We start from the raw sequence: 22,998 nt of genomic DNA on the forward strand, positions 1-22,998 counted from the left end.
GACAACGCACGATCAGAACCAGTGTTGGTTTAAAAACCAAGAATGCAGAACGTGTGGCAGGCTTGGCCACATAGCTAAAGTATGCCGGTCAGGAAAGAAGACCAGCAACAAAAAGTCACCGCAAGGAAAATACGCAAAAGTACACAAGGTGACAAAGAACAGTTTGACCGAACAGAAGTCAGATTCAGACGCTAGCAGTAATGAACTGGATAGCTTAAGAGTACACAACGTTGGAAAGGATGCAGATCTCCAGACAATTTGGGTCACTCTTCAGATAGCAGGAGTCCAAGTAAAAATGGAATTGGACACTGGATCGGCATTGACGGTCATGAATAAGAAAGATTACAGAAGGTTATTCCAACATATTCCCCTACAGGATACGGAGATTATATTGAAAACATACACGGGGCAAAGAGTGTACCCCATCGGAAAAATAGAGGTAGAAGTGGTCCACAAGGGCGAAGAAAGCCAAGTAATGGACTTATATGTGCTACCTGAAGGAGGTCCACCACTACTAGGACGGGAGTGGATTAGGAAAATGAATATGGACTGGCACTTCTTGAAGGCACTAACGGTAGATTCCGGGGAAACAGATGACAAACCTAAACGATTGTCCAGAATATTGGATGATGCTAAAGAGGTGTTCCAGCAGGGACTGGGAACACTGAGAGGAATTACGGCAAACATCAAGATTGATGAACATGCACAACCAAAATTTTTTAAAGCCAGACCTGTACCCTATGCAATACGACCTACTGTTGAAGCGGAACTGGAAGCACTAGAACGTTCAGGTGTACTGTCTAAGGTAGATTGGAGTGAGTGGGCTACGCCCATTGTTCCCGTTATGAAACGTCCTGCGAGCAACAAGCCAGGAGATCCAGGGAAGGTTCACATCTGTGGAGATTTCAAAATCACCATTAATCCGGTGCTTCACACGGTGCAGTATCCACTTCCACGGATCGAGGATATTTTCGCTTCATTGTCTGGCGGGAAACACTTCACCAAGATAGACCTGGCGCAAGCATACTTGCAGATGGAGGTTGAGGAAGAGTCACGCCAATACCTCACGATCAACACGCATCGAGGGTTGTACCGGTACAATAGGCTGGTTTTTGGAGTGGCATCGGCTCCAGCAATTTGGCAGAGGGCCATGGAGCAGGTATTACAGGGAATTCCAGGCACACAATGTTACCTGGTCGATATTCTGATCACAGGTGATGGTGATGAACAACATCTCGCAAACTTGGAACTGGTGCTCAACAGACTGAAAGAGTATGGACTTAGAGTAAATCGGCAGAAATGTGAGTTCTTCCAGAAGCGGATCTCGTACTGTGGCCATGTCATTGACCGGGAGGGGCTTCATAAGTCTCCTGACAAGATTGAGGCAGTTGTGAAGGCTTCCGCTACGGAGAATGTCTCTCAGTTGAGGTCGTTTCTAGGATTAATTAACTATTACCATAAATTTCTGCCAAATCTATCCACGGTACTGCACCCGTTAAACGCTCTTTTACAGAAAGGGGTACCATGGGAATGGGGCAAAAACTGTAAGAAGGCATTTCGCAAAAGCAAAGAATTGATCACCTCAGAGGAAGTGTTGGCTCACTTCAACCCGACACTGCCTATTCGGTTGGCTTGTGATGCTTCCCCATATGGCATTGGGGCAGTACTCTCACACAAGTTGCCAAATGGCACGGAAAGGCCAGTCGCGTTTGCATCCAGATCATTGACCTCCGCTGAGCGCAACTATGCGCAGATCGATAGGGAGGCTCTTAGCCTTGGATGGGGAGTGAAGAAGTTTAATCATTACCTGCAGGGCCAAAAATTCACACTTCTGACAGACCATCAACCGTTGGTATCCATTTTTAACCCTAAGAAGGGTGTTTCGGTGATGACAGCGCAGCGTCTCCAGAGATGGTCTCTTTTCCTAGGGGCACATCAATATCAAATAGAATTCAAAGGTATGAAACAGCATGGCAATGCTGATGGGCTGTCGCGCCTGCCACTACCTGAAGAAGAAGACACGACGAAAGTTGACCCTGTTGAGTTATTTCATTCGACCATCATCGAGTGTTTACCAGTCACCAATGCAAGCATTGAAAGAGAAACCAGGAACGACCCAACACTGTCCAGAGTCTACGAGGTGACAGTGAAAGGATGGCCAACACAGGGTGATCCTCTGTTACCGGCATTTTCGGCAAGGCGAGACCAGCTGTCCGTCTGCCATGGTACCTTGATGTACGGGACAAGAGTGATTATTCCTCCCAAGTTAAGGGAAAGAGTTTTAAATGAACTGCATGAAGGTCATCTGGGGGGAGTTAAAATGAAAAGTCTTGCTAGGGCTTATGTATGGTGGCCGGGTATTGACCAACAGATTGAGGAGTTAACGAAAAGCTGCGCTGGGTGCCAAAAAGTGCAAAATGCACCTCCGATAGCACCGCTACACCCATGGGAATGGCCTTCAGCCCCATGGCAACGCGTACACATTGACTTTGCTGGTCCATTCATGGACTCCATGTTCCTAATCGCGGTGGACGCACATTCCAAATGGCCAGAAGTCATCAAGATGAATACCACTACTTCAGAAAAGACAATTGCGGTGTTAAGAACAATATTCGCAAGGAACGGATTGCCAGAACAGATCTGTTTGGACAACGGACCACAGTTTGTATCGGAAGAATTCCGACAATTCTTAAAGAAGAATGGAGTAAAACATTATACCTCTGCCCCATATCATCCGGCGACAAACGGGTTGGCTGAAAGATTTGTCCAGACATTCAAAAAGGCAATTAAGGCCATGAACGATGATCAGATTCCGCTGCAACACAAGGTCGACAAGTTCCTGATGTCATATCGAAACGCCGATCATGCAGTGACTAACCAAAGTCCTGCCATGATGTTTTATAACAGGAGGTTGCGGTCCAAGTTGGACTTGTTAAAACCAAATGTGCGGAGGGAGGTGGAAAACAAACAGTTTCGGCATATTAACAACAAGACCACTCGAACTTTCGACGTAGGACAACCAGTGTTGGCAAGGGGCTATGGAAACGAAAAATGGCAGTCCGGAACAATTCGGGCCAGACAAGGACCTCTGATGTACACAGTAGATATTGGTCATAATGTGATAAGGCGTCATGCGGATCAACTGGTAGAGTCGAGAGCAAGGGTCGAACCCATGGTTGTGACAGAGACAACTGTGGAAGACGTTAATGAACCTGAAGCATCTACCTCGGCAGGGAATGTACTTGATGATGATGACACCCAATACATTGGAAACCAAATAGAGGAGGCACCTCAACAACAAGAATCAGAGACTACTGAGAGGCGTTATCCATGCCGCATCAGAAAGCCTCCTGAGAGACTGAACCTTTGAACTGTTATACCTGAAGTTATATATGTATATATGTTATGATGTTATGTTAAATGGGGATATGACTGTTAAGCTAAAAAGGGAGGATTGTGGTGTATGTAACCTGTTCCACCTTAAGAGAACTTAAGCCTGTTCCAACTTAAGAGATGTACTACTTTCTCTGGCTGCTGTATACGTAATACCGGTGGTGACCACACCGGTATATAAGCACTGTGTAGTAATATTGTATTCAGTATAGTCCCTACCTCCAACCAGTAAAGACCTGTTGAATTTACTCTCTTAGTCTGTGTAGTAATTATCACTATAACACACAGACTTAACAACTTTCACCCTTATTTTTCCTTTGGGGTAGATTTTTTGCCCCGTGTACGTCTTCAAGACAATCTCTGTAGCTTTCAAGGGTATATGTGAAAATAGCCGCTTGTAGTCCCTTTGGTTTGTGACTGTTAGGGCTGATCCAGTGTCCAATTCCATTTTCACTTGGACTCCGTCTATCTTGAGTGTGACCCAGATAGTCCGGTGATCCTCCATTTTGATTACCTTATGTAGTTTCAGACAACCCAGCTCCTTGCTTCCGGAGTCTGTATCACTTTTCTGTTCATCTGAACTACTGTCCATCACCTTATGTACCTTTTTGTACTTCTCCTGTGGAGATTTCTTGCTGCTGGTTTTCTTCCCTGACCTGCAGACTCTTGCTATGTGTCCTGCTTTTCCACACTGTCTGCACACTTGGTCCTTGAACCAACAATCCTTCTCGTCGTGTGTTGTTCTGCCGCAGCGATAACACTTCCCTGCTCCATATGACATTTCATTGGTGCCATATTCTTGTGGTCTCCGTTGTATCTCTGCCGCGCTCCGTGAGGCTGCTTCGTGTGATACTGCCATGCTGAAAGCCTTGTCCAGCGTAAGATCCTTTTCTGATAGAAGCCGTTTCTGGGATCCTTCACTTTGAAGCCCACACACAAACTTGCCCCTTAACGTATCTGCTAGTCCCACTCCAAACTGGCAGTGTTTCGATAGCTTGCGCAGTTCCGTTAAGTACTCAGCATTACTTTTGTCTTTATGCTGGTTCCTTTTGTGGAACTTAAATCTTTCTGCTATCAGCAGTGGTGTGGGGTTTAAGTGGTCCTGTAGGATTCCTACTCTGCTTTCGAAATTCTTATCCACGGGCTTCTCTGGGGTTATTAGGTTTCGCAGTAAGCCGTAAGTTTTTGAACCCATGGAATTTAACAAAACCAGTGCTTTCCTAGCATCTGGCACTTCATTCGCCCTGCAGTACACTTCAATGCGTTCCACATATGTCGCCCAATCTTCGACTTCATTGTCGAACGCAGTGATACTGCCACGCTTCGGCATCCCTGGGTGTGGTTAAACTGTCTAAAATGGTGTCTCCCACGCTCTCCCTTCTTCTCCGCTGGCACAAAATGGCGTCTCCCGCGCTTTCCTTTCTTCCCGCGCTCGCCCTTCTTCTCCGCTGCGGCTTCTAAAAATGGCATCCCCGCGCTCTCCCTTCTTCTCCGTGGCTCAATGGCATCTCCCGCGCTCTCCCTTCTTCTCCCCGCGGACGCAGTTCAGCCCTTGAGCCCTGGCTGTGCTCTGCGCGTTCTCCTGTGCGCCTTTCCCGTTCCCGTCGCTTGGTCCTGAACCCGGCTGCTGCTTTACCCTCTCTCTCTCTCTCTGTTTGTTTTTCCTCGACGCCGCTTGGTTTTCAACCCCCGGCCAGGCCCTGTGCGCTTCACCCTCTCTCTTACCCCGTCGACGCTGCTCGGCTTTTTCTATGCCGTCGGTCGGCTCCAGCTGCCGCTGTCCGGGAAGGGTCTGCGCTGTACCTGTTGCCAGTCTGTTGCTAGATCGTCGTGGCTGGGGAACCAAGCCCGGCTCTCAACAACCTCCCCTGCGATGTTCACTCTCTGCCGGATGACTGGGCGGTTGCTCGTAGTTGACACCCGTGCTTCTGGCCTCGACTTTCTTCCACTGCCCTCTTGGAGCAAATCCTTGAAGGGAAATGCAGAGTTGCAGGCAGATTCGAATCAACCTCGTCGCCACTGTTGAATCTGTGATTCTTAAAGAATGATGTTTTCCAATAACTACACGGAGGCTGTAACTTAACAATCAACAGGTGTTTACTGGAGTAGGGTAGTCTCAAGACTGACAGTGCAGAGGCATGCTCAAGGCTTATATACAGGTGTGGTCACTGCCGGTACTACAGTGTACAGGAGCTGTAAAAGTAGTTCTCTCTTAAAGGTACATACACTACACTTGGGACTTCCGGAGAAACGGGACTGCATCTTTTTGAAGGTTGACCTACAGTCAGTTGCCTCTTATAGGAGGCTGAATGAATGGGTTAAAGTCTACGAGAAGGCAAATTGTAAATGACCTATGAGAGCAAAGGTTTGATGGGGCCTTTTCTCTGATTCCGTTCTTTCTTTCGATTTGTCTAACAGGTTTGCAAGGCATTTTATTGAAACCTCAAACAGGTGATCATCATATGATCAGGTTAGGATGTTTTCATTCGATTTGTTTTTGGCTGCTCCAGAAGGGAAGTGCATTTGTGCTCATCTGGGTGGAAGATTCTGGTGCTGGCCAATGGAACATTATCCACCTTTTATACCTAGAATCAACATCAAGCTCTCTCAGGTCCAGTATAGCACAAGTTTGAAGTTAGCTACAGCTCCCTCCATGCTACATAAGAACATAAGAAATAAGAGCAGGAGCAGGCCATACGGCCCCTCCAGCCTGCTCCGCCAGTCAATAAGATCATGGCTGATCATTGACCTCAACTCCACTTTCCCGCCCGATCTCCATATCCCTCGATGGGGTGGGCCACCAGTACCTGCAAGGTTACATCAGCAGCAATTGCCCAGGTCATAGAGGATCCACTCTTCTAAGGTGGAGTTGCGAGTTTCCCTTGTGCCCAATTGGGCAGAAGAAGATTTTGTTTTCTTTTTGTTATAGTCTTCAGCTCCTACGGGAATTACTCTAACTAGAGAAGCTAATCAATCCGCTCCGCGATCAACTACCTCATTATAGTAAAGATTTGAGGACTTCAGAAGGGCTGAAAGAGACGCATGGCTGGTCTTATATTACTTAGAGTTAAATAACAAAACTTACAGCATTTTGGGAAGCATAGAAGTTGAGTTGGTTGAAGCATTGGAGTTTCTTTACAGTACAGGCCGAGGATTTGAGAGGTGCAAAACTGGGGTGCTACATATTGACATTATAATGGAAAAATTTTTACACAGAAGTATAGGTCCAGAAATTCGGGTCCCAACGCGCGAGTACGCACGGGGTACTCACCCGTAGGCCCAACGAAAGTGCCGGTTTCATGCATGCACTGCGCATGCGCGGGAAACCGGCACTTCCGTTCCCCTGAAAGAAGGGGTTGACAGGTGGAATGCGTGCGCCAGAGAGGCAGCGCGTGCGCATCGAACTTACGTTTTTTTTGCAGGTTTCTCCAGGAGGGTAAGTCTCCAGCAGTTACACTTTTAAAAAGCAGGTGCAAAGCCTGCTTTTAACAAGGTAAGTGGTGAATTAATTAAAATTGAAACATTTTTCCACAGGTTTATTATTTTTAAATACTTTAAAGGAAGGTAAGTTTATTTTTAGCCCCGTTAGAAAATGTAATTAATTTTTTCAAAAATTTAAATTATTGTTTAAAATAGTTATTTCATGTAATTTATAGTTATTTTAAAAATGTGATTTTTTAAAAATGTATTTGAAGTTTTAGTGATGTTTTGGGGCTTGTAGTATTTTACAGCTCTTCCTGTCAAACTTACAAATGAAGCATTCCCTGCTACCATTGGCTCTCCATGGCCCACGTGATTCCCAAGGGATGCTTCGAACTAACTACGCCCCTGGGATACGCAAGCACTGCGCGCCGGCAGTTGGAGGAGGCCCAGGATCGGAATTTCACGCGGGCTCACAGCACAACGGCCAGCGCGTTAGGTAAGTGCAGGTTGGGGGCTTGCACCCGTGGGAAGCCCCCGACCCGAATTTCTGGGCCAATATAAATACATGACAACAGGAAATAAGGCTGTGTTGTCAGGAATTACATGCAGATAAGATTTTAGTATATATAGATTGTCCACAAGTAAGCCGCGATCTTCACAATAGCTAACTACTGTATTTTAGTTAATGATGCAGCAGCGTATGTTTTAAATTATTGATATGTTTTTATGGAGTGAATGAATTAGTAATGTGGAAAGTGTTGCTTTAAATTATATTCTGGTGCTAATATTGTAGATGGTACATTACAGCTCTTAAATATGCAGTACTGAAAGCACTAAAATTGAGCATGTTGAAGTTGTTTCAGATGAACTTTATCAACAATTCTTGGGTTTTTGAAAGAGCCTCACCACCCTCTTGCATGTGATACTACTTGGACTGCGTGGCCACACTTACTGCTTGTGTTGGCAGCTGCTCCTGACCTTTCATTTGTGCAATGCTGATGCAAAAATAAAACAAGCCAAGCCCCCATCGTCACATTGCTTTCTTTAAAATATCTCTTCCTGGTCACAGCAAGGTGTGTCCTCAACAAGGAAGTACTCAAGCATTCATGAATGTTCCAGTGGGTTTAGGGGTTTGCCAGCCATTTAACATCAGATGAAAGGGGATGGAGTGCTTGTGCCTACAACAGAGATCAGGGTGTTAATAATGTGGAAATAAGGTCGGAGTGATTTCATGTTGCCTTCCACCTTATTGATCTACATCTCCGCATGGTAGAGGTCCGAAATTAGGTTTGTCCACAGCAGGTTAGTCCTAGGGAGTGCACTCAATCCCGCTGAAATCAGAGAATATGAGAAAGGTCAGGTAGCAAAGACATGGAGGCTGAAAACAGCTAGGTAATTTTTATTTTATAGATGTAGCAAAGGGCATTCGAGGCTGGAGGCTTTTTTGGCTGCTCTTTTTGGGCAGCAGCCAGAATGGCCTGCAGCTGGCAGTCTTTGGCTCTCAGCCGACTGCAAGAGTTGGCATTCCCCCTCTGCTTCTGGGTGTGAAGGAATAGCCATGATTCAGAGAAATACACGATACTATGAACAGAATTCTGATATTAATAAAAGACATTCTGGGTTTAAAAGACACAAGTCTCAGCAGACAAGGCTGTAAACAGAATACAGGCTTCTGAGAAAAGATGTGTCTTTAATATATACATAGTAAAAACCATACCAACAACAAGACTTTGAAGATATGACTTCAATAGAAACACCAAGCAATTGCATTGTGTTTGTATTAAACTTGGAGCAGTAAGCCAATATTAAGAATCTTCGATAAGAATGACATCAAACAAAAACCATAGCTGTCATTGTTTTTATGATGGTTTTTGGAACACTTAAAGGTAGAGAAATAATTATGCATGCAATAGTTGAATTGATAGTAAAATAGAAAGCATTCAAACAGAGAGAATGAATAAGACAATTAGCTAACATCAGCAGAGAACATCAAAGAAGAAACCACTGCCAAAAGAGTTTAAAACATAAGACTTTTTAACAGAAGTCAGAACACGTTGAACGGGCAGGGCATTTCTCAACTTTCCAGAGGCATCTCTGTAAGTCTTTAACTATGAGTCTCGGGAAGTCAGATTGATTTTGGTGGATGTTCTGGATTTAGAAATAAGTAAGAAATAAGAAATGTAACGAAGTAAAGATTTGAAAATAAGGATCTCTGAGAAATAATTAATGTAAGCTAATTGTATTTTGAATTGTTAATGTTGCGACTGATTCAACAGATGTTAACTGAATGTCGGCTCTTAAATAAAACTATATATTTTTAGAATTGTCTCAAAGAGTAATTCTGTATAGACTCGCGGACCCACAAATTCTGTACACTCTTTTGTAAGGAGTTGCAGAATTCTGGGGGGTATTCCAGACCCTCATAATATCCGGAAGGTTACAGTCTAGTTAAACTTATTAAAAGTACTATCTGGAGGACAGTAACATCTTCAGTCGTTCCGTTCCTTTAGGGAGAGATAGCCTGAACCTTCAGACCCATTTAAGCATCTTATGGAATTCGGCTATCTCTAACTTAAGTTGAAGGTGAACGTCTGGGGAATACGTCTGATCTGGGGTAGCTCAAAAGGGCTAGGACTGTAATTATCCCTTCACGGGGTCAAACCTAGAGTAATGACCTGATCCTGGATATACAGACAGCTTCAGTTCTGGTCAAATGGAGCACACTTCAGCTGTATGCAGTGAATAAAATGTAGCTTGGCTCAGGGATAACAATCTGGGAGTAATTGTGATTTTGGGTGATAATGTAAAACGAGCAATATCGGATCAGCCGCCTATTATATATCTCTAAAATATAGAGTTGTTGTTATTTCGGATTTCCAGCATCCGCAGTATTTTGCTATTGTATTATATATCTCTACCAGCTTTCATTTCCATTGAAAGATGGAGAGAGATGTGTAATGGGTGGCCGAGCCAATATCGCCCATTTTACACTGTTGGCCAAAGTCAATGGCCCAGAAGTTAGGTTCGGGGGCTTGCCGCGCGTGCAAGCCCTCGATGTGCACTTACCTGGCACGCCGGCCGTTCTGCTCCCGGGACGTGTGGAATTCCTTTTTTCAGATGATGACTCCCGGGCAGCGTCTGACATCACGCCGCCCAGGAGTGCAGCCAGCACGAAGCGTCCAGCGCGGAGTGTAAGTGAGACATGCCCCGTGAGGTCTCATTACCATAGGACATGCCCCCAATCTTTCTCACAAGCTGCAAAGCATTTTTACATGCAGAGCAGCATTTTAAATAGGTTCTTTGTATTTTTATGAACCTTTTGGTAACTTTTATAAACTTTTAAATACTTTTACATTATTTTGAAGAATCTGAAGTAGTTTTAAACAGAATGGTCACGGTCAAGGAAGGAGCATTAACGTGGCCAGAAATCCTTCCACCACTTCATACAGTTCCCCAAAGGGAATAGTGTGAGGACACGTACGACGACGACCTCTTGCGCAATGCACCTCCTTGGACCCTCAGTCGCAGATGCGAGGGGGCAAATCGTTCAATTGTTAAATTTTTCATTTTATTGACATGTAAAATGTTGTGTTTGCTGTTTTCATTTAAATGTTTATTTGTGACTGAAAGGATATGTAACCTTTTCCTTTAAACAGTGCAGCCTGTAGTCACTTTGAAAAAAATTTGCAACTTTTATTGGAGCCAAAGTATTTTTACAACAAATGTTTGAAAATTAGAACATAGTTAGTTTCCACCTGAATGTCTTTATTGCAGTAAGAAAGCAGAAAAAGTCACTTTAAACTGTTAACACATTTTTTTCTGAACTATTCATGTTTACAAATGTTTGAAAAGTAGGAAATAGCTAGTTAACATTGAAAAGTTATAAACTATCTACATCAAAACTGACCCTGAAAACTGTTTTATGATGCAATAAAAGTTCACTGCTTCACTTTAAATTGTGTCTGCTCCTTTCCTTGCCTTGCGGGGGGAGGGGTAGGTACAAGGCGCCACTAGCTCGTGAAGGTGTTGGCTACTAGCAGTTCCCGAGCAGCCTTACTTTCGGCAGCACTTGGCTCCTCCCCATGAGGCCTGGCCACAGGCACATTGCATCGCTTATGTCCTCCATTTCAGCAGGGAGCTCTTCTGCAGTGTTAAGGGTCAGTCCTTCCTGCAGGGCAAAGTTATGCAAAGCACAACAGTCCATCACAATCCTTGTCACTTTCTGGTGAGAATACTGCAAGGTCCCCCCTGACCTATCCAGGCATCGGAAGCGTGATTTCAGAACTCCGATTGTCCTCTCCACCACTTGACATGTGGACACGTGTGCCTGGTTGTATCTCTCCTGAGCCTCATTGACAAGGCAGCGTGGGTGTTCGAGTGTGGTTGAAGGTCCTCCTTCATCATGTCACATAGTCGGCCGATTGCCTCTTTACTGAAGCGCAGCCTCCTCACACACAAATCCTGCGACAGCATCTGAAATGATCGCCTCTCCCTGTACAGTCTCTGGGGTGGGTAGTAGTTCCTTCTGATCAGGAGACGGTTATGGTTCCTCAGTCTTCTATGTTGTTCCCTGCTCTTTCGAATTCTTTGAAGCAAAATCACACACAGCATCAGGGCAGCATTTCTAGAGGGCATTTTTCTCGCTCACAGGCCTCCTCCTTACACAGACGTCCTTGCAAGGAAGAAATGGAAAGAGTTGTTAAAGTAATTTTAATGAAGTGACTGGCTAGAAAATCACCCCGGCCTATGGCAGGAGAAACGCGTTATCGGCTTGGTAATACGTCATACCCGCCTAATCAATTTCACAGCCCGAGATGATTTTCCAATAAGTTACTTTCTCTGAAAGTCATAATTAAATGCATACATTCATACACATAAGTAAAGGAATATATACAGACATACATACATAATTACTTAAAAGAATATATTACTGATGAAAAGTTTCTTTCTTAAAAATGTTGGAAATGTTACATTATTCATTTTAAAATAGTCATTTTCACATTTAATAAGCACATCAAATTCAATTAGGCCTTGCACACAGCCACAATTGCTCCTTATACCTACATTACTCAAAACCCGTTTTAAAAAAATAATTAAAGTTGAAAACTTACCTCAGACTTTCTTAAAATAACTTTTCTCCCTTTCCCAACCAAAAATGTGCCGTTCAGAAGCTCCACCGATGAAAGAGTTCTTCCTCCGTAGCTTTTCGGTGGCTTTACTCATCCTTTTTTTGCGTGTAAATTGTGGGGACTTACCCTCACTCAAACCATTCATGAAAATGCCGAATTTTAATGCGCACGCGCTGCCTGCAACGTCGCACGCGATACGCCTCTTAACCCCTTGCTTCAGAGGACAGGAAATGCCGGTTTTCAGCGCATGTGCTGTGCATCCTGAAAACCGGCACTTCGACCGGGCCCACGCATGAGTACCCCGTCCGTACTCACGCGTTGGGACCCGAATTACTGGGCCATTATTACCTCCTCTATCTTTTTATCACTGGGTTATACTGGAAACAGAACGGGACGCCCACTGTATTTCTCCTAAAGGCAGAGAAGCACATGTTGCCAAACCATATATTTCAGGCTAAACTACAAGCACTTTTATGACCACAAAGAAATATATGCAGAAGCGAGTTAAATCAGCAGGTAAAATATCAACCTAGTATATCATTTGGTAACAGACGCAGGAGAGGAACAGCACCTCATCTTTCGATTAGGCACTTTCCAGCCTTCTGGACTCAACATTGAGTTCCTCAATTTCAGACTATAACCCCCCCATTCCCATTTTTTCAGGCGGCAGCTGTTGATAATTCTGCCATCCCCATTTGCAATAATCTCTCCTGCCTTGCATTCTAGCACAGACCGTCCCTTCGGTTCCTTCCTCCCCTCCCCACCCCCTTTCCCTGCCTCTGCACCTGCTTAAAACCCGTTACCTCTCCAACTTTTACCAGTTCGGACGAAGGGTCACAGACCTGAAACGTTAGCTCTGTTTCTCTCTCCACGGATGCTGCCTGGCCTGCTGAGTGTTTCCAGCAATTTCTGTTGTTATTTCAGATTTCCAGCATCCGCAGGATTTTGCTCTTGTACTTGTGTCTGGAGAGGCTCAAATCTTTTAGGCATTTTTCTTCTTGGTGCTCAAGCTGCAGAAGCGTGGTGCTGAAGTGGAGACTTCTGAGCACTGCTGTCCCCTTTTTTACTCTAACCTGTGTGCCATCGGTTGCTGTTGGACTATCAGTAGAATGAGCCATGCCTCTGTCCTCCACTCTTGGGAACGGTGAAACTTGTGTTGTCAGAGGTGTGGAGCTCATCTCATTCCTATCACAGTTACCAGTTCTACTGGTGGGGGGGGGGTAGCCTGAACCTGCTGCCAGCACACACACTGTCAGTATAAACGTGCCTTTTGTTTCGCCTGGGAGGAGCCATCTAGGACTAGTGGATTAAATGACAGAAATAACAACAAAAAGTGCTGGAAACACTCAGCAGGTCAGGCGGCATCGAGGAGAGGAGAAAGAGAGTCAAAGTTTCGGGTCCAACCCTTCGTCAGAACTGGAGTTCTGATGAAGGGTTTGACCTGAATCGTTGGGGGTGATTTTGCCAGCCCTGGGGAGGCGGATATGGAGGCGGGACTGCCGGGAAAATAGTCGAACCTGGGGGCGGGTACCCATCCCGCCCCCAACCCGCCTCCGTGCCATCTTCCCAGGAGGCGGATACCCGACCCGCGCTGGGAGCCACCTCCCCGAGGCGGGAAGGGGATTAGTGCCAATTAACTGCCTGTTAACAGGCAGTTTTTTGGAGAACCCCTATTTTCAGCCCTGAAGTGTGGGCCTCCTGACGGCTCCAAACCACGCCAGGGTCAGCGAGGCGGGCCGTCGGTCTGCGGGGGTCGGAGGGGCTGAGATGTCCGGTGTGCAAGTGTGGAGAGGTGAGTGTGTGTAAAGTGTTTTAATAAGTTTTACTTACCTTTACTTCTTCCTGCAGGTTTCATCCCTTCAGGTCTCGGGAGTCCCTCAGCTCACCGGCGCAGAAAGCAGAATGGCCGCTGAACTGTCAAAAGCTGCAGCCTCTGCTTTCTGGTCTGGAGAGCTCTCTAACTGAGTCTGAGTAGAAGGACTCAAGTTAGAAGACAGATTGTCCATGTTTGACAGCTTCACAGAGCCATCAAACGCTGACATTTCATCTGTCAAAAGCTCTTGACAGACGAAACATCACTCGCTGACGTCACCTGTAACCGGCTTTCCCTTAATTGACCCGCTAAGCCCGCCGGGTGTGCTTAACAAGGTCAATCAAGGGAAAATAGCGTGGGTTGGTCACAAGTCGATGGAGGCCGGACTAAAACCCGAGAAGTGGGAGTCCCGCCCCCAACGCGCCCCCATTGGCAAAATCACCTCCAACGTTTCGGGTCGAACCCTTTGTCAGAACTGGAGTTCTGACGAAGGGTTGGACCCAAAACGTTGACTCTGATCCTCCTCTCTTCGATGCTGCCTGACCTGCTGAGTGTTTCCAGCACTTTCTGTTGTTACTTCAGATTTCCAGCATCCGCAGTATTTTGCTATTGGATTAAATGACAGGCTTGACAAAGCCTCAGATACGAGCAGCCTGGTTCTTGAAGAGATGAAAGGAATGGCAAGAAAAGTAAAGACATGAAAGAAATTTAAAGAGACTTACCCTCCATGGAAAAGTGTTTGACAAACCACTCCTTCATTTATACAATAGCAAAATACTGCGGATGTTGGAAATCTGAAACAGCAACAGAAAATGCTGGAAACACTTAGCAGGTCAGGTAGCATCCATGGAGAGAGAAACAGAGTTAACGTTTCAGGTCTGTGACCCTTCATCGGAACTGTCCTCGGCCTCTTACACTGTTCCAACGAAGCTCAACGTAAGCTTGAGGAACAGCACCTCATCTTTAGATTCGGCACTTTACAGCCTTCTGGACTCAACATGGAGTTCAACAATTTCAGACTATAACCTCTGCCCCTTTTTTTTTGAGGCAGTAGCTGTTGATGATTCTGCCATCCCCATTTGCAACATTCAACCAATCCTGCCTTTCCACCCTATCACAGACTGTCCCTTGTGTTCCTTCCTGCCCTCCCCCCTTTCCCTGCCTCTGCACCTGCTTAATATCTGTTACATCTCCAGCTTTTTCCAGTTCTGACGAAGGGTCACAGACCTGAAACGTTAACTCTGTTTCTCTCTCCATGGATGCTGCCCGCCCTGCTGAGTGTTTCCGGCATTTTCTGTTGTTATTTCACTCCTTCGTTTAGATACACAATTGATGTCTAGACGCTCCTTAACCTGTTACATTTATCCCAAAGGCAAAATTAAATAACATTTCTGTGAGCTAGCAGAGAGTAATTTGGAAACAATGGCCTGTATTCTCTGATGCCTATGGGTGTGTACGAGCTGTGTACACACCCGTAAGGACATCGGAAACGACAGTTTCAGGCATGCGAAGCGCACGCACTGAAAACTGGCATTTCCAATCGGTCAAGAATCCCCTTGACAGATCGGACGCCCTAGAGAAAGACCTCTGCGGGCAGATAGTTCCGCTTTCTGCAGAACCTCCGCCCACTGAAAACCCTTAGAAATCTTACGTCATCCCTTTCATCTCTTCAAGAACCAGGCTGCTCATACCAGCATAAGAGTTGAAAGAAAAATAAAAAATGTTTTCACTCATTTATAATTTAAAAATACTTTAAAAAAGGTAAGTTTATTTTTAGCCCTGCTAAAATTTAATTTTTGTTTAAAATATTTAATTTAATGTCATTTTAACTCATTTTAAAAAGGTGATTTTTTTTTACAATTTATTTAATGTTTTAGTGTCTTTTTGGGGTGATCTCCATTCATATATTTGACAGGTCTATCTGTCAAAAGTATGAAGGGAGATTCCCTTTTCCTATTGGCTCCCCATGGCCCACGTGATCCCAGGGACGCTTGCGAACCGCCTGCGCCCCTGGGACACCTGGGCCTCTGCGCCTTTCGACTGTGGAGAGGCCCAAGAGTGGAAGTGTCCGGTCCTCGGGAGCCCTCGGGTAAGTTGGTAGATTTTTTTCCGATAGGAGGCCTCCGCACGCAGGAAGCCTCCTGTCGGAAATTACGGGCCAATTATTTTAATAATAGATACTTTAAAAATTACTTTACATAAGCTTTAAGCTTTTCATTAAAAAAAACAAGCCACACTACTCCCTTATCAAGCAAAAACTATTTACGCCAAACAGTTATTTGTGAAGACAGTGCCGCTTTAATAAAGTTAAACATTTTCCATGCCATTACTTTGATGCAAAACATCTTACAATAACAACAAAGTTTCTGCTGATTGCATATTGACTTATTTTTACATTTGGTTAGCATCCAACCTAAGTTGCACCTGCTTTAGCAGTGCCTGTACTCTATTCACGGAAAGCCACAAGGTGTGAAATATAGCTGGCTGCACAGCACAAGGAAGCTGCAATTTGAACTGAAATGCTTTGATCTCATAGGTGGGATTAGATCATTTTAAAAGTTAACTCTCTATTGCTTTGCAGATTTTTAATAAAAAAGCAAGCACAGAAGAGCCTTACACCTGTCTTAAAATGTACTACCTGTAGGTAAGTGTAAGAGGTCAGCCATAAGATGCGGTGTGATGTTTTGCTCCTTAGAATGGGTCACAGGAATGCCCTTATTTTGTGTTTGATGCAAATTTAGTGGTATTTGTGGTAAATAGAATAGGCACTAAAGGAATTGTTAATAGTGCACTTTTGTTTTTGCAGTCATTGACACTCGATATCTGTTTATGACCTTATTGTAACAAATATTGAAATTGCCTTGAATTTGATGTTATGCATTCTGTCTTCCTTTGTATCCTGTTATCTTGCACTTGGATAAGTCGCTAACGGGAACAATGGTTCCTATATGACACGATTATGATCATAATCGCAGCTTGCAAGCTGCCTCCTGAACTGTTTTATATGACTAGGTAAACCACAATAGTGATCGAATTTGAATTTTAGGTCAGATTATGGGAATATGTAGGTTTTGTTTATAAAAAAATTTAACCACCATTATCTAACAGAAAACAAACATTACACAAACATTAAGTTGCTGTGAAAAGCAACCGTAATTCATCCGTTCATGAAGTTTGTCCAACTTTTTAAAATGTATTTTAAAATTAACTTTTTTTTCCACATTTAAGAGATGTAGGAATTCAATCATGGTTTGTGTACCCAGTGTCACGATCAAACACTCTCAGATCACAGACACAATCGTTAGCTGCAGAGTAAAGTTTCCTATTGTCTCCCTGAACAATGGGCACATATGCAATCCCAAACAGCCAAAGGACCATTGCATCTGCCCCCACCCCCCAACCTTGCAAATTTCGGCAGGGTCGGCGGGCACATGGATGACGCCTTCCCGTTCCCCAACCCAATAACCTCAGGCTTCGGTGCCAATCTGTCTGCAAAATTATTATTGTCTTTGAGATAATACAAGACGTTGCTAGATTAAAAATAGTAAAGATGAGATAAATGGAATTTGCTAACCTGTCAGTACCATTTCAGCTCGACATAATTTGAGAGCTCTATAAAGATGACAACTGCGCATGAGGATAAGGCATTGCGAAATACAAACAATTCGATCTCAGTGAAAGTTCATCATGTAGCTAATTTTACCCATTAAACCACCACTAGTTAGCGTGGGCTTATGTTGTGCACTCTCAAAGTTGAATTCTGAGAAATATTGACATGTTGCACACAGTCCAACATCAATCAGTATTAGCTGGGATCTATAAGCAGGGCTCTGTGCCATGTAAATAACAGCACTGATGCATTACCCCGTGATTAAAAGCATCAGGTTTATTTAACGCCAACACATAATTGCTGCCCAGCTGAATGCCCCGTAAAACACCTGCAAACAAATAGAATTATTATCCCACGCTACTGCTAAGTATTTCGAGCCACCCACACGAAGTGCAAAATATTGTTCAATTAACGACAGAAGCCCCAGCAGTAGCTGCTTTGAAGTGCTCCAGGTGTTGCCTTGTTCTGGTGCAAACAGAATGGTTGGGAGGGGAGCAATGATCGGCCTTTGAAATTAGAGGAGTCCTATTTGCATCTGCTTTATTGTGTAGGCTGCTTGAATATTTCCGCCACGACCGAAGGGACTGTGGTTTCAATTCAGGTGTTGCTAGTGCAAAGTTCAATATGTTGTAAACACAAGCGTGCAGTGTTAATACTGTTTACGGGTCATGTAACAATTCTCTTCACCGATTAAGCAAAACTCAGGGAAGAATTTTTCTTCTGTGCATTATAAATAAACTTAGAACTTTGGCAGTGATGGGAGCTCGTCAAGCACAGCAAGACCATTTGCTGAGTGTAAAGTCTCACATGCCAAACTAGGATGGAATTGTTGAATATGAGCCACCTACAGTTAAAAAAAATACACCAAGGAAACAGTGCTTACGTGTCGTGTAAAACAAGGGAATCTTCAATGATTACAGCCATGCTATTCCCTCCCTCACTCCAGTATTGAGGGCTGTGCACCAGGGTTCCACTCTGCCACTCTCCCTCCCTGTGGAGTGGCCCCAGCAAAATTTCCAGGTCTCAGTGTTTCACAGTACTGATCTGGTCACCCATTATTATTAAATGGGTGAATTTGTTTCAGAGATTGTCTCAATTGTCGCTCGACCTGGGACCAGAGAAACACTTCTTCCTTCACTAAATATATGTATGCGGTGCCACTACAATCTTCAGTCAGTTTCTTAATTACTTTAACAAAAGAACATAAGATTTAGGAGCAGGAGTAGGCCATACGGCACCTCAAGCCTGCTGCACCATTTAATAAGATCATGGCTGATCTTCGACTTCAACTCCACTTTCCCGCCTGATCTCCATATCCCTCGACTCCCCCAGTGTCCAAAAATCTATCTATTGCAGCCTTGAATATACTCAACTCAGCATCCACAAGCCTTTGGGTAGATAAATTCCAAAGATTCACAATTCTCTGAGTGAAGAAATTCCTCCTCATCTCAGTCTTAAATGGCCGACCCCTAGTTCTAGACACTCCAGCCAGGGGAAACAACCTCTCAGCATCTACCCTGTCAATCCCCTCAGAATCTTATATGTTTCAATGAGATCACCTCTCATTCTTCTAAACTCCAGAGAGTATAGGCCCAATCTACTCAATCTCTCCTCATAGGACAACCCTCTCATCCCAGGAATCAATCTAATACTTTGCCACATTCTACTATATCAGTGTTGTCCATTAGAAATTGCTGACTAGCCATAGGCATGGCTATAGAGATGCAGTTTTATACCCACTAGTTTTAGTAGAAACCATCTTAGACACAACAGGTACTCCCCATGTATATTTACCTAACAAACATCTACCACCATTCAGTTCAGAACTTTACAGTCTTCCTATTTCACCAAAGTTTGGAATTCCGACATGAATTTATCAGACGCAGCACAACTTAGTGCAGCTTCTCGGATTTTGTCCAGTAGTTGTGAACGGCACTTGGACTGCATCAGAATGATTGCTGAGAATGTTGGCTCGCACAACGAGATGCACCAGACCCGGCCCTGCTCTCCAGCCAGAACGTGATTGGATGCTGTTTGCCCTCTGCCATGACGTGCCCTGTTGGAACAGTTCATTATTGGTTGGGCTTGCTGTCTTCTGCTGGCCTTGAGTGGTTATTCCCATTGGTCGAGCTGATCACGATGACAGCTCCTCTCTCCATAAAATGCTGCTGGTGTTCCATTGTGCAGAAGGCAGTATTTTCGCCCAGTTGACACACCAGTTTAGCAGATGACCAATAAGCAGGAAACAAGGAAGGAAATCACACACAACAGAAAGAAAAAAACACTTACATTCACCACCGATTGTCTTACCATTTTACCAATAAATGCACAAAAAAGTTAAAGTACACATGCATACACCGTGCAAATATAAGTATTGAGATCACATGCGCAATGATAGTAAATAAAAAATAATAATAGATACTAATCAAAAATGCAATTAGCCACATCTGGATTCCCAATTATCCACATGAGGCTGGTGGCTAATATATTGGGCAACACTGCGTTAGGTGTCTTTCTTTCCACCTATACTGCTTTCAGAAATGATTTATTACGTTCTGCAATTAGTTAGGATACTTTTTGTGTGAATTAAAGCAAGAGACAGCATCTGTTAATGGCATTCACCGTTGTAGAAAATTAGTCACCAGTTCAAAATGCCTCGGCTCTGTGATGAGCTTTTTGCTACATCAAACACTTGACTTTCATTAAAGAATAATCACTTGGGTGAGGTACCAAAGGATGATCAGCACCAAGGAACCATGACCCAATAAGTTTCAGTGCTTTCAGAATTTTGCATAAAATGAGGAAGAGAGGCAAAGAAGGAAAAAAAGGCAGGAACTAGCATTTATCTGGTGCCTTATCACATGGTCAGGACATCCCAAAGCACTTTAAAGCCAATGGGCTACTTCTGAAGTGTAGTTACTGTTATGCAGGCAAATGCAACAGCCAACTTATACACAGCAAGATCCTTTAAAACAGGAAATGAATGAATGATCAGATAATCTATTTTATTGGTGGTGCTGTTTGAGGGAAGAATGTTGGTCAGCACACTGGGAGAAATCCCTGCTCTTCTTTGATTAGTGCCATGGAATCTTTGACGTCTATTTGAGCTGGCAGATGGAGCTTAGTTCAGTAGTTCCTCGAAGGAACAACATTGCTGCAGTGGATGTTACAATAAGATTGGAGGATAACAACCAATCCCTTGAGAATGCATGGAAGCAAAATACAATTGAGCCAGAAATCATTACTTGCACTGCCTGTAGAAATATCAGATTCTTTGGCTTTGTTATAGGTGTCAGGGGCAAGTGGTTAGAAGAAAATAACAAGCTATTGCCCTTCTTGAGTATTAAAAGGCTTTTCCAGACTGACTGGTTGACTGGTTTGTTAACTCTAGACATTCTGCAGATATTCTTGAATGATTAAGTGATTTGGGCATAATTGTGACAATTTCAGAATATGCATCGTTATTTATTTTCTTTTTTAATTCCTTTTTTTCCCACCACTTGATTGTTGTACTTGGATTTTAGTACTTGGTTAATATGTTTAATAATACGTAGTTAGCACATCAGATGATGATTAGGTTATGGGGCAATTCAAATACCTTGTTACTTATTGACTCTATTCGAGTTTTCCAGCTCCAGCTCTTGGTGAATTCCGTTGACCCTTGTTTCTTTTGTCTCTTTCACTCAGATAGGATTTCGATGCTATAGAGCGAGGGTGTCTGCTGTTGATGCCCCATTCAGTAAAATCTGGGGCCTGGAACAGCAGGAGAGATCCCCTAAAGCCCGACAAAGATCACATTGCCTGGTGCCACTGCCACTCTGAGCCCTCCCCCATCCCAACAGCGAACCCTCCCGAATTCCCGCCCCCCCCCGACCTCCCCCCCCACTCCTGCAATGACTGCCAGTCTGGAAGCTTCCAGTCTGCCCAATCTTTGTTGGCTCAAAGTCGGCAAGCTGCCTTCAGACTCCCATTTCAGGCAGGCAGCTGGCCGGCAGGATGTTAATAAGGCCCAGTTGTTAAAATAGACTGTGCCACCCCTGCAGCTCCTGGGTCCTGTCGGCTTCCCACCTGGGAGTTTAAATTCCCCCTAATGTATGCTGAAGAAAGGTACAATAATGGGAAAACTGTAATAGAAAGTCACTTACACAAATTTAGCATGCATAAACATTCCAGCACCATATCCTGGAATGACCCAAATAGTTTAAGTTTCACTTATGTTCCTCTTTAATACCATTATGCTAGCACTGCAAGATGCAATGGTTAGCAGAAAGAAACCACTCAGGGACATCAGACTAATTTATTGCATGTCTTTACAGGTTGTTAAAACTGTTCAACTCAAGGTTTTTCATTTTCCAAAAGTCACCCACTGTATGTACACATTCTCCTTTAATAATTAGTATTTTCTTGTATTCATTCAGAATAGTAGAGTTGTTGGCTTATTGCACAGGATTGAAACATACAGGAATTTAAGAGAATTTTTGGAAGATCTATCATTTCTGTAGTGAACATGATACTATACACAAGGTGCAATTCTGGTAGCACTGAGGGCATTGCCATGGGATGGGATGGGATGGGATGGAACGAGGTTACAGCACATTCAGCAGTGTGGCAGAGTGAATAAGCATTGGAGTGAGGAGCTCAGCTGACACAAGTAGATTGACCAAAGCGAGTGTTGATATTTGTGGTCATGTGAACTGGTAAAAGGGAATGCGATCATTCGACACCAATCACAGAATCACAGAAACCCCACAGTGCAGATAGAGGCCATTTCGGCCCATCGAGCCTGCACCGACACATATCCCACCCGATCCCTGTAACCCCTACACCAACACATATCCCACCCTATCCCCGTAACCCCACGTATTTAATCCCCCTAACACTAAGGGTCAATTATTCATAGCCAATCAACCTAACCCGCACATCTTTGGACTGTGGGAGGAAACCAATGTAGAATGTACAGTTTGGCAGGTATTCTAGAATGTCCTGCCTCTCCCCATCCCCACCACCAACGCTCGCAACCCCCGCCCCCTGCCCCCCGGCCAACATGCCAAGCGGGCTGAATTACATCTCCTGAAATGTGGAGGCGCAACAGGTGCCGGAAGCTCACCTAAATGAGTGAAATGAGGCTTTAGACCTAATTTTGGGCCGGCCTCGGGCCTCCCAGTGGGGCTGTGCACTGCCTGTGCAATGGCGATTCTGGGCCCAGACAAATTTCTACCTCAACATATCCGTCTTGTGGAGGGAACTGTCAGAGTTTCTGTGGAGCTTCACAGAGTTACAGACCTCAAACCAACCTTAACATTAGGTTTGTAAGAACCAACAGACAGGAACTAAGCTTCCAATTTGTAAATTCAATATTTTTGAAGACAATATTGGTAAGAACATATATAAATATAACATTTTGAGGAAGAAAAATTGGTATCTGTATTCAATGAGCTCTTTTTTCCAAAAGGTTCCATTTAATCTCACTGTCCCTATTCAGAAATACTGGGTGCGAGGGGGTGGGGTTGATGGGGGGGGGAGAAAACACTTTATAAAGTATGAGAAATGATTCAGTGCCCAAGGTAAAGTTTTTTTAAACAAACGTACCCGACAATTGGCTGAATGTGAAATGACAAGAGTTGAGGTAC

Source organism: Somniosus microcephalus, chromosome 23 (genome assembly GCF_052327205.1).
Source record: "Somniosus microcephalus isolate GS21.2 chromosome 23, FLI_Smic_1.0, whole genome shotgun sequence".
Classification (NCBI taxonomy): Eukaryota; Metazoa; Chordata; class Chondrichthyes; order Squaliformes; family Somniosidae; genus Somniosus; species Somniosus microcephalus.